Source organism: Ischnura elegans, chromosome 4 (genome assembly GCF_921293095.1).
Source record: "Ischnura elegans chromosome 4, ioIscEleg1.1, whole genome shotgun sequence".
Taxonomy (NCBI): Eukaryota; Metazoa; Arthropoda; class Insecta; order Odonata; family Coenagrionidae; genus Ischnura; species Ischnura elegans.
In genome coordinates, this window is record NC_060249.1 from 23402699 (window position 1) to 23413893 (window position 11195).

Consider the following 11195-nt stretch of genomic DNA (forward strand, 5'->3'; position numbering starts at 1 on the left):
CGAGGAGGGGGTAAGTTCAAGCATTGGTAATTTGCGAAATTTCTAAGAGAATGAAAATCACAAAGATAGTCATGGATCTAATCAATCTAAATGTATCTAATAATTTCTAAACCATAAATAATTAGATACAAACAGTTAGAAATAAAATTTCTAACTGTTGCCTCTAAGGACCAAATGGATTTCAATTCCTGCTGTATTTTTTATAAACCTTCCGCAAAACTTTGAAATCAATATCCAAAAAAGTAAAAAATGTATCATTATTAGCTCTAAGGAACTCTAATAATACTGATTGAAACAGTGGGTACTTACACATGAGACTTGAAATTTTTATGTCTATACGGTTAATGAAATAACGAATACATCCTTTGAGCAAGCTTTAAAATGGCTGTTGAGTTAATACTAAGGTATTTACCTCGAAGACGAAGAAAAGAAAGAGCAAAGACAGAAGATTTGGGATTTCTTAAAGTGGATTTTTCCAAAAGATGAAACTGCCAATAGCATTCAGGAATTATAGGACACAAGATTTTTTTCAAATCTGGAGAATGAAGGCATCGAAGTTTTGATGAAATCATATTTTACGTTAATTATAAAAGTAAATAGTTAGTCATACCATATATGAATTACTACATAGCATACTTTTACGAGCACACTAAGTGAAACATTCCAATGAATGTCATTTTGAATAAAGTAATCGAAGCTATACATATGTGGTATGCGCATATCGAAAAACTACTTGAGCCAATGACCCGAAAAAAATGTCCATTCTTAAACAAGAACGAAATAACTTTGCTTCGCACATGAAAGCATTACAACAAGCAATGATTCTTGATCACCAACAAAATAAACATTCGTACCATTCTTTGAGTGGTAACATGCAATCAAAGGTTCTATGCACTATGCTCCATATTTTCAATTGTACTACTGAGTCCAACAAGCACTCACAAAGTTACGCCTCAAACCATCAATTCACTCATTAGTCTTAAAAACGCCTCTATTTGTATATAATTTTTCACAGGCTAGGTTTATTATAGACTTTGAAGCACTTTAGTCAGCAGGTTGTCTATGAGGAACTTACAACCGCATTCATTTGATGGCTACCAAAAAACATGTTGATTACGTTATTGAAAACGCAATTTTTGGTGAATATCAGCACGCAAAAAAACAATCGATAGTATTTTTCATCACCCTTAAATAGAAATTATAACTTCAAATTGAGACATTTCAAAGAGGCAAAAAGAATAATGCGTATCATAACTTACGTTTCCCCGAAGGGTACACAACAGAGGACATTTTTTAGAGTCCTAAAACACATTGCATAGGCTTTACCATTCTCAGGGGACTATACACTCCGAGTGGCGTACGAATTTCCACCATCCCTGAGAGTAACTCTGTATCCTTACTCACTCATAGCAGATTTCGGTCTGACTAGTAGTGCAACCTTGTTGGATTGAGCTGACGGCCCGAGGGAAGAAGACAGGTTTCGCAATGAATTTCTCGAGAAAAGGGCGGGTGTTTTTTTTCGAGATTGGAACTATTTAACGATGGAGACGGATTTAGTCCAAATAGGAAGAGAAAAATACGGGGAGGAAAACAGTTAAGGCACGAGCTCGCATCAACAAACCTCTTCCTCCGTGCAACGAAGGAAACTCGTCGCCCTCCAAAGCGGCTAAATAAATAAGGGTGGCCCCATGTTTGAGGGGATGTTGGCAGAAGGCAGTTGAGGAAAGGGACAAAACATGAGTTGGGATACAAACTGCTTTTTTCCTCTGGTACTCGAGAGAAGAGTGTTTGGATGCGCCCTCGTCCTGAACTCTGCCACCCCTGACTCTTCCTTCCTCCTGCCGCCCCTGATGATTCCCGGAAAGTGAACAGAGCAGGGTAAATAGGCAAAGGTTGAAAGGAAGTAGGGAGAGATCAGGGGTTTTATCGATCAACTTGCTGTCAAATCTCATAACAGCGAGGAAAATCGGTAAGATACATTTTTAACTAGATAAGCCGAGCCAAAGAGAGGAAGGAGGGTGAGGTTCGAGTTTAGAATAGGATAATTGTTTCATTCAAATCAACCAAGAGTAGCAAATACAGGGTAATCGATTATAATATTCATTTCTCAGTCTTGCTATGAAATGAATCATTAAAACCGAACATTTTTCGTAACAAACATCTCAATTGAGATTACTTAAGCACACCTAAGTACCCAGATTATTTAATATCATGAAGGGAACAAATAATTTTTATAAAAAATTGTGGATATCCCTGAGGAGTAAAGTTTACTTAGTGAAAGTAATTATGACGGATAGAGAAGGACACAAGCAAGAAGAAAATTAGGTACCTGATTTTCTTCTTGCTTGTGTCTTCCTTGACTCTTTTCCACTAAGAGCGTTAAGGTTAAATACATAAAAGGATTGTGGGCGATTACCGTGAAACAATTTATTTTTCTTCATCGGTATTATAAATGAGCTGAATGAATTAAAATATTAGCACAGTAGCAAACTCAAATAATTTGTCATATCATTTCATGTGGAAGATACAAATAGTTATAAAATGGCACATTTAAAACGGTTTATTCATGCATCTAAAGATCTTACTACGTGAATGGTTATAGCCGGTTATGAAGTTTGGAAAATAACGCAACGCTATTTCTAAGGCAATTCAACTTCCGTAAGCAAAACTTATTACAAACCTAAGATCCTTGAAATCCGGGATGACGTAGCTCTACCGCCACTCATTTCTGTCACTCCCTCAATTCCTGAAGCGTTGCCACTTCCACACTTCGTGAGCTGAACATGAGCTGCTTGGCTTGACGTACGGGGCAAAATGATAAAAATATTCGTCGCTGGGTGTCCGAAGATCAAGCACCTCATTGCCTTGTATCTCCTGCGAGCGTCTTGGCCTCTTAAACCATTCACATGCCATGCCACTCCAGTCTGTCCGCGGGACACTGCTTTTCCATCAAGAAGTCTCCTTTCCTCTAAACATCCCTTTTCAGAGTTATCTTCGAACTCAATGTTTTCTTCGATTTGAGCTGACGCATTAATTTCTTCTAGTCCCATAATGATCCGCGTTTGCAATCAAATATTTGGCACATATGTTTGCGTCGGTGAATTAAACCATTGTTTGTGTAAAAAATGAAACTAATATCTAATAATTTGACACTTGAGTGAAAAATATTTCAATGTAATAAATTGCCCGTATAAAATTGCAGATTAATATTTTTATGTATTGACCTTTGAAGAATTTATTTTTTAATTTTTAATTTTAATTCACTTTTTAAATTACAAGAATTGGCCTTTTCCCTGATTATATTGTTTTAATTTAATTTGCAAATTATTATTATTATTTAATTGACGATAAAAATAATAGAAATCATTAATTCAAAACCTAATATTAGAAGTTTCACACGCAAGAAAGACTCATAGAAAAGTTATTTGCTGTCCAGATGACCTCCGGGTTTTATTTCCAGAATCATTTCCATGTCTTCTCCGCAAACCCCAATGCCTTCTAAGTGTTTATGCCAACATTTAAACCTCTCTTCGCTGTCCCAAAAATCTTCTAATTAATCTACCATTCCCTCAGCTTTCCATTGCTTTCCAAGGTACAAATCGGATCAAATGACAACAGATGCAGTACACGCAAGAGGTAACTGAGAATTAAGGAACTTTAAAGTTTGTATTTCTTAGCTACAACCCTACCGGATCAGGGTATAGTTTCAACAATTAGACATAAATATAAATAGAAATGAGATTTATAGAAGGACACAGAATGCTAAAAATGCGACTTTGGCATCGAAAAAGTCCGTAGTAAAACAAAATACTCTCTCAATAAAACCGGAAAACAGAAGATCCATAGTTAAGCTATTTTTGAAGGATCAAAAGTACGTCTATTAATATTAAAGTTCTACAAAAGGGATTAGTATTAGCGATTAACCACATTTTCGGAATAACTTAGCACAACTATAAGTCATCGACATCAATCAGACGTTTTCCATCGGTAGCATTTTTACACATAATATTTTACTATTTTTTCCCCCTTTAATCAACTCGTAGCGAATAAAGCAGTTCATCACAACACAACTGACATCGTAAAGCAAGACTGTGTAAATCACAGCAGTCACCGGAATAAATACGACCAACATCATTAATTACGGAATCAAAAGACATCTTTTCTATAAATGACTTCACGCCATCCATATTCATGCCTAGTTTTCATTCAAACATGCCTAGTTTCAATTTCGCTAGAATTTACAAAGTGTAAACAGTAAAAATTTGGGATTATTAGCATTTCGAATGAAACAAAAATGCAGCATTTTTCTCCCCATTTATACACGCCACACAATAGTAGGGATAATATACCCTTTCGCATTATTATGTCCGAGAGAGTAGGAATACATTTATGCAATTGATGAAGAAAAAGGGAAGGATCCCAGGTTAATATACAGCATCACTTATATATTAACCCAGGCATATATATGTTAGGCACATATAGAGGGATATGAGTATGTCATGCGCAATAAATAACCTCTTTTTATAGGTATGGTGCTTTTGTCAGCTCTAAGATTAATACTTAAATGCTAACGGTGTTTAAAAGGTGTATCTCTCGTCCAACCAAGTTATGGGAGCTGAAAATTATATAACAAAATCATGCTCGTAAAATATTACATTGCCAAACATAAATTATTATTTTGAGAAAGTAGAGGGTGCGGTATTCAATAAATATTCCTCTCCTAAAATTCAATATGGAAATCATTTAAGGGATTTAAATACCGTTGTTACGGCACACGTGAACCATCTTTTACAAAATAAAAAAGCGTTTTAGAGGGTTAACATAAATCATAGCGTCAAAATCCAGCGGGGTGGCAAGCATACAGTATCTAATAAGGAAAACGTTTATTCGACCTTTGCCCTCTCAATCCTTGGGATCATATTTTCGCCCCGATAAGTATTGGACTGAATAAGCAGGATATGATTCAGATTATAAATCAGAATAACCTGCGACGGCTTAAATTTTATATAAAGATATATTTTCTCGAGAATAACCAGTTTATTGCTAAATATAAATTATACTTGAAGATATTATCCAGCCAAAGAGAAATATGGTACAGTGATAAATACCTAAATTATTCTTCCAATCCCTAAAAATGGGTTTTAAAATAATGGTTGAACACGGCAATAATATGTTAGATATTCCCAAGGACAGATGTTTTATTTATCCTTCTTTCATTATCTTTGTTCTCTATTAATTACAATGTACACGATATTCAAAGGGGGAATTAAATTTTTGGAAATTCTCAACGTAGGCGCAAGTGCAAAAAAATTTCATTCATTCCTCACTTGTATGCATAGCTTTGATTTTATGTGTAATAGTACAAGAAATAAGAATGTGTAAAATAGTGGAATTGCTTTTGGATGCGGAATTTAAAAACTTGGATAAGAAAAAATGCTCGTAATACATCACAGCTCTGAATGACTTTAAAGTAATCGCATAAGCTAGGATAAAATGCCGATATTTCGATGGCAAAATTTTCATAATACATATTTATCTCTATTCATTCTTAATATTTCAAGCGCAGTAACCGCGTAAAGACATGTAAGGAGGCATACCCTCCGTAACTTAAAACTGAAAGTAGCCATGAATGAAAGACTTAATACCAATATACCAAACTATAATTTTTATGCCTCGTGTCATTTATCGTGAAAGCCCAAATTTCATAATTATCCATAAAGTTTTACGTAAATCATTTAAATAAATTCAATAAAATAAGCAAATAAATGCGTGTGTGCTGATATTTCAAAATTGGTTAAAAATACAGATTAATATGCATGTATATAAGCAATATAAGACAGTATTCACAATTTCATAAATTTAAAATCTTTCATTCTTTCTGAGGGTTTATCAATTTATTAATCCATGAGGAAATCCGCACCACAATTAAAATCCCTGGAATGGAGTGCATTCCTAGCCTTCTGAATAGCGGCCCGAGGCGAAGAAATGGCATCCGACGTTTAGTGGAGAGAGAGGCTATGGATTAAATGAAAGGTCTCTCTTTTGGTTCACCACGGATTCTCGTGGACGACGCCAGATAAATTACTCCCGCTAAACGCTTCGCCCGTTGCGGTGGCGACCGTGCCCCAACCTCCCCCTCCCTTTCCTCCCCTCCCCCCAACGCCTTTCACTTTACCCTCTCATCCTCCGCACGTTTTCCGAACGAGACCAATAAACAGCCGGTACACGCACGGCTTTATCTCTTCTCGCCGTCCGTCATCCCTCTCAGCCCCGTAACAAGTCATTCATATCCCCTAAAAGCATGTTTCCCTAAGCTTCTTTGCGAGAATAATCGTTCCGAAGTGTGAATAAAATTTTCATCGGCTTCTCTCGGGGGTCAGGCGAGATTTAACCTACCAAGTTTCGATGGCTTCATCAACTACGCCACGGAGTCACGGAAAGGTCGAAATTAGGGTCCCTCAAATGGTGAAAAACAACGTAAAAACTACTCGGAGGATTTTTTTGACGAAGCAATGAAGCTTATACTCATTGCAGATGGAATTTTATCCTCTAGAAATCATTACAAAGCATTCGAACGTCACTGACATAAATATTCTTTATGCTGAAAATATCTAAGTACTTAATTCAGTTTCATGTTTACTTTTCATCAAACACTAACCATGTATGAATTTTTTTAAATTGCTATCAATACGTACGACTGGAATTGTGCCATGTTTAAAATATTATACCGCAGTATCGTGTAAGGAGTTACTGTCACATTAATTATCAAGGACTGCGTAACTTATAAATAAAACTAGCCTTGAAAGAAAGACTAAATACCAATACTCCAAACAATACCTTTCATACATCGAACCTTTTACATAGTACTTATTTTTTTTCAATGTTAAATTCAAAAGGAAATCAAATAAATAGCAAAGAAGCGATTATGCTCTGAATTCTAGCCCATATTCACCATAAGGAAATAAATTATAATAATAAAGAAGAGCCAGAAGAAAGAATTTTGGAAAGTGCTTTTCGAAAACTATTATTAATGATTGCCACGAATAAATTAACATTTACCGATAATAAACTCGATCTTTTTACATAATTTCATACGATTTTCGTTACTCCGTGCAAGTGTGAGGGAACGTGATCTCGAGCATAATACGCAACGTAAGGTCATCTTTGTATGCCACTATATATCTTGCCTTGAGCGACCATGAAAATTAATTTCCTTTCAGTTGGTTGTCTAATACAAATCTTTACTTCTGCTTTCGCTTAAGGCTCGCTAAAAGGATAATAATACGCATAACAAATATGGGCGACGTTGATACGTTACCATTGAACTCTAGGTCATATCCCTATATTCTGGAGCAATTATCACATTGATATATTTGTGTTATAAATCTATCGAAATAATTTCTAATAGAGGGAAACGCCGTCTAGGATAGAAATGGAAAGGCTTACATATGTAATGATATTACCTCGCAAGTAAGTTCTAAATTTCAATATTGTAAAAGTAACGTAAAAAATACTTAATAAAATAAAATGTTTGGACAATTGTAAAATGAAGTAAGTAGCTGAGAAAAGTTAATGAACAACTTCTCAAACATATAAATGTAGTTATAATAGGAAAAGGCATTTCGTTAATTTCTTAGACATTTTTCTGCGGAATTGTTATTAAAGTAAGCCATAAATCATTGCTCTGCCACAAATTAGTAGAAAGTTAGAAGGAATTACACGACTCAAGGCACATTTTTAGGAAGACATGCAAAAAAATAAGATGCGCATTTATTTCCTCGACATGGTCTTGGGTGAATTATTTTGAGGTAAAACCAATATATTTGTCATCAAATCTGACCTGGATAAGTGTGTGTGGACTTCAAGAGGAATGACCAACTAGTGGTTTTTCGGACACTTTAAATTGAGTAGAGTGTAAAGAAAAACAACCAAGGTAATTCATTGCTTCATGGCATGGTAATCCAACCTTACATGGCCATTAGCTCCAAGGAACGATGCACGTCATTCATATAATGTTAAAGACTTTCATCTCCTTAATGGTACCTCACCGACTCATGATCAACAAAAATTTGCTTTCTCTCCTTTACTCTCTTGAAATGTTATTTTAAAAATCGTTCGTTTTTTATTAAAACGGTATTTTAAAACACGTTAGTACGACGATTTAGGTAAAAGCAAAAACGTATACAATTACTAACGTACATATGCCGTTTAGAGAAACACAGCACAGCTGTCGGCGTATTACCCTCGAGCGGGCGCGCTGACGTAAATAGGACGCCAATTTTCGAAAAACCAAGGATTACAATATTGTACGTACACTCTGGTCTAGAATGTCCTCGTGTATTCGAACAATGTACTTTGACTGTCTATAGTACGAGTTTTCAAAGCTCGAAGTAGTGTAACTAATTTATTTTTAGATCGGGAAGAGGAACCCACACCCGTGGCGTAAAAGTACGCCGCGCAACCGGCCGTGTAACCCCGTGAAACCTTTATAACTGTATCACCTATAAATGTACAAGCTTGAACTAATTTCTACAAATAAAGATACATTTTAACAAGAACCGAGTATTATCATATTGTCGTATCCCGCTCGTCTTCGAACGAGATATTAGCGACTGTACGAACGTCTCTCGAATGGAAGGATCAGGTGCCGGAAATAAAAGGAGTCACTCTGAATAAAAAAAAACAGTGACTTTATTCCCTTTACGAATGAACAAATATGTCCCCAGCCTCTGGGCCGATCCAGCTCAGCCAGTCGCCACGGCACAACTCAGCCACGAGCCAAGCTAGGCATACCCTTTTAATCTTCCCCACGGGAAGGTCCAAAAAACCCCCTTATCTACCCCTGGACCGACATCCGCCGATCACGAGCGGGTCATCTCATAGACTTGCACTTTGGACTAGCATGCCTACGTGCCTGCTCACGCGTAGCAATGGCTGCTGGATACTACAATATGAATGCATAAATTGTTGACTAAGTACGCCACGCGCCCGGTCGTGTAAAAATATCAGGCGCCACTGCTCGAGGGTTATAATTACCTATCCTCTTTCAAATACCGACGTTGTAACGAGTAAACCTTTATCACCATTTGTCTAACCCTAAAGTACATAAATTTTATCTGATATTTATCTTACAGAATTAGTGAGAAAATAATTTTAATCAGAGGTACCGGTAAATTTCCATAAAAGTATAAAGGCATCGTGGCTAAAATTACTATAAACCTATTTTCAACCTGTTCATGATGAAACAAAACACAGTACTATTCCACAAACTTTTATTATCTGTCAACTAGTTTCAACGCTTATACCGTCATTATCAAAACTAACAGATAGCATATCTTTTCAGTTCAGCATATCAGTTAATCTTGATAATGACGGTATAAACGTCGAAACTAGTTGACAGGCAATAAAAGTTTGTGGAATAGTACTGTGTCTTGTTTCACCATGAACATTTCATCGTTCCACCAAGTAACGCCGAAATCAGTCGATTTTATTTCCAACCTATTCAAATTTAATCATGTCACTGAAAACTGTAAAATATATCAGGAAAAGTTATTTTTGCAACGGTTAGCCACAATGTCTGTCGTACAAATAACACAAACCCGATGGTTGCCACTGTGAATCAGGCAATTTTAAATTAACTACACCCGAATTTTTTTAATAAGATTTGTTAGGGTCAAAAGTATATTTTCCGGTGGTTTGTTTTCTAATGATACTAGATCTAAAACATGAGCTCCAACTTTTCCCAAACCATTAACTCTCACATCAGTACTTCAAACATGAATAAATTTTTGTACCAACCTGAGTGTGTACGCTATACCGTCTGAAGACATCAATACAATTGTCCAATTTTTTAACCAGAAAAACCGTTGCAATAAAGACCGATAAAATTAATGCACCATCTTGTTTCTTTTAGATAGATGTAGACGTGGGGAATAGTGAATACAAACAAGCACTTTCCTCCCAAATAAGCCATCAGCTGGACAACAAGCCTTCAAATCCGTCCAACTCAGGAAGGGCACTTTGCCGACGGAGAACGGGAAGGACAAGGCCGAAACCAAACAAGGGCGTGGGAGCATATGAGTCCGGCAGTTGTCATCGATCACGTATTGGCTTGTCAGAATGATGAAGCGGCATCTGCCGCACTCTCCGAAAGGGCAAAGCTCGGAGGACGTCATCAATCTTGGACACACGGAGTGGTCCGTGCAACATTTATCTTTAATTTCCGCCGTTGGATATTCTGTTTGCTGCCGCGGCGATTGAGGGTACAAGGTCTCGCACTTCCATTTCCCCCTTCGCCTCCTTCCCCAGTTCCCTTAAGGTCACCTGCACCTCACCCCGTGGGAGCGTGACCTGCTGCCCGGGCCGAATCTCGCGATACTACAGGTGGCATGCGTGTGAGCGAGCCATCGCTCTGTGTATCATAGTGAGCATGCATAGCCTGTTGGCTCCAAGCTGCTTACACTAATGCTAGTGGTAAGGAGGTGAATGATATTCTTTGGATCTTCCACCGGGTGAATGGGTCCATTGCTGTCGACGTTTCGACCAGCGACATCTCGCACAGTGGTCCGAAATCAGAAAACACACACATCTGCCTGGTTTGCAACGCAAAATGGCGAATCCGTTATCCACGTGAAATTTGGCATAAAGTAGACATTATCTTTCGCAAAATGGGAAATTTACATCACAGTGTAGAGTAGAGATTTCTCAAGAATACTAGGAAGAAGTCTTGGAAAAAAGTTTGTGAACAAGGGGATGAGATAGTTTTTTCGACCACTTGAGTCTAATTTATATAAAGTGGCATAGAAACCCATAATTAATTATCATTTATAAGTATCAAATTATAAGTTTTAAGTCTTGTTGGGAGAAAAAACAATCAACAACCCACTCCTCCAACCTCCCGCTCCCCTTCCCCCACCACCTGACAAGATACCTATGTATAAGAATTTAAACTCCCAACTCTTCAGAATCCCTTGAGAAAGCGACCAGCATCGGCCGGGAAACGTTTGGGCCACCCAAGAATTGACGCGGCAACATAGCCCAAAAGTTTTTATCCAACATGACGAGTACCCGCGAAAGTTTTAGCGAAGAATTAAGCTTTAAGTCTCTTTATCAAGAAAAGTCAATTTAGACTTCTGTTCGGCGCGGCGTTCCGATTTTGGAGCACCGTGCGTCGTTTGTAATCAGGAATACTGCAA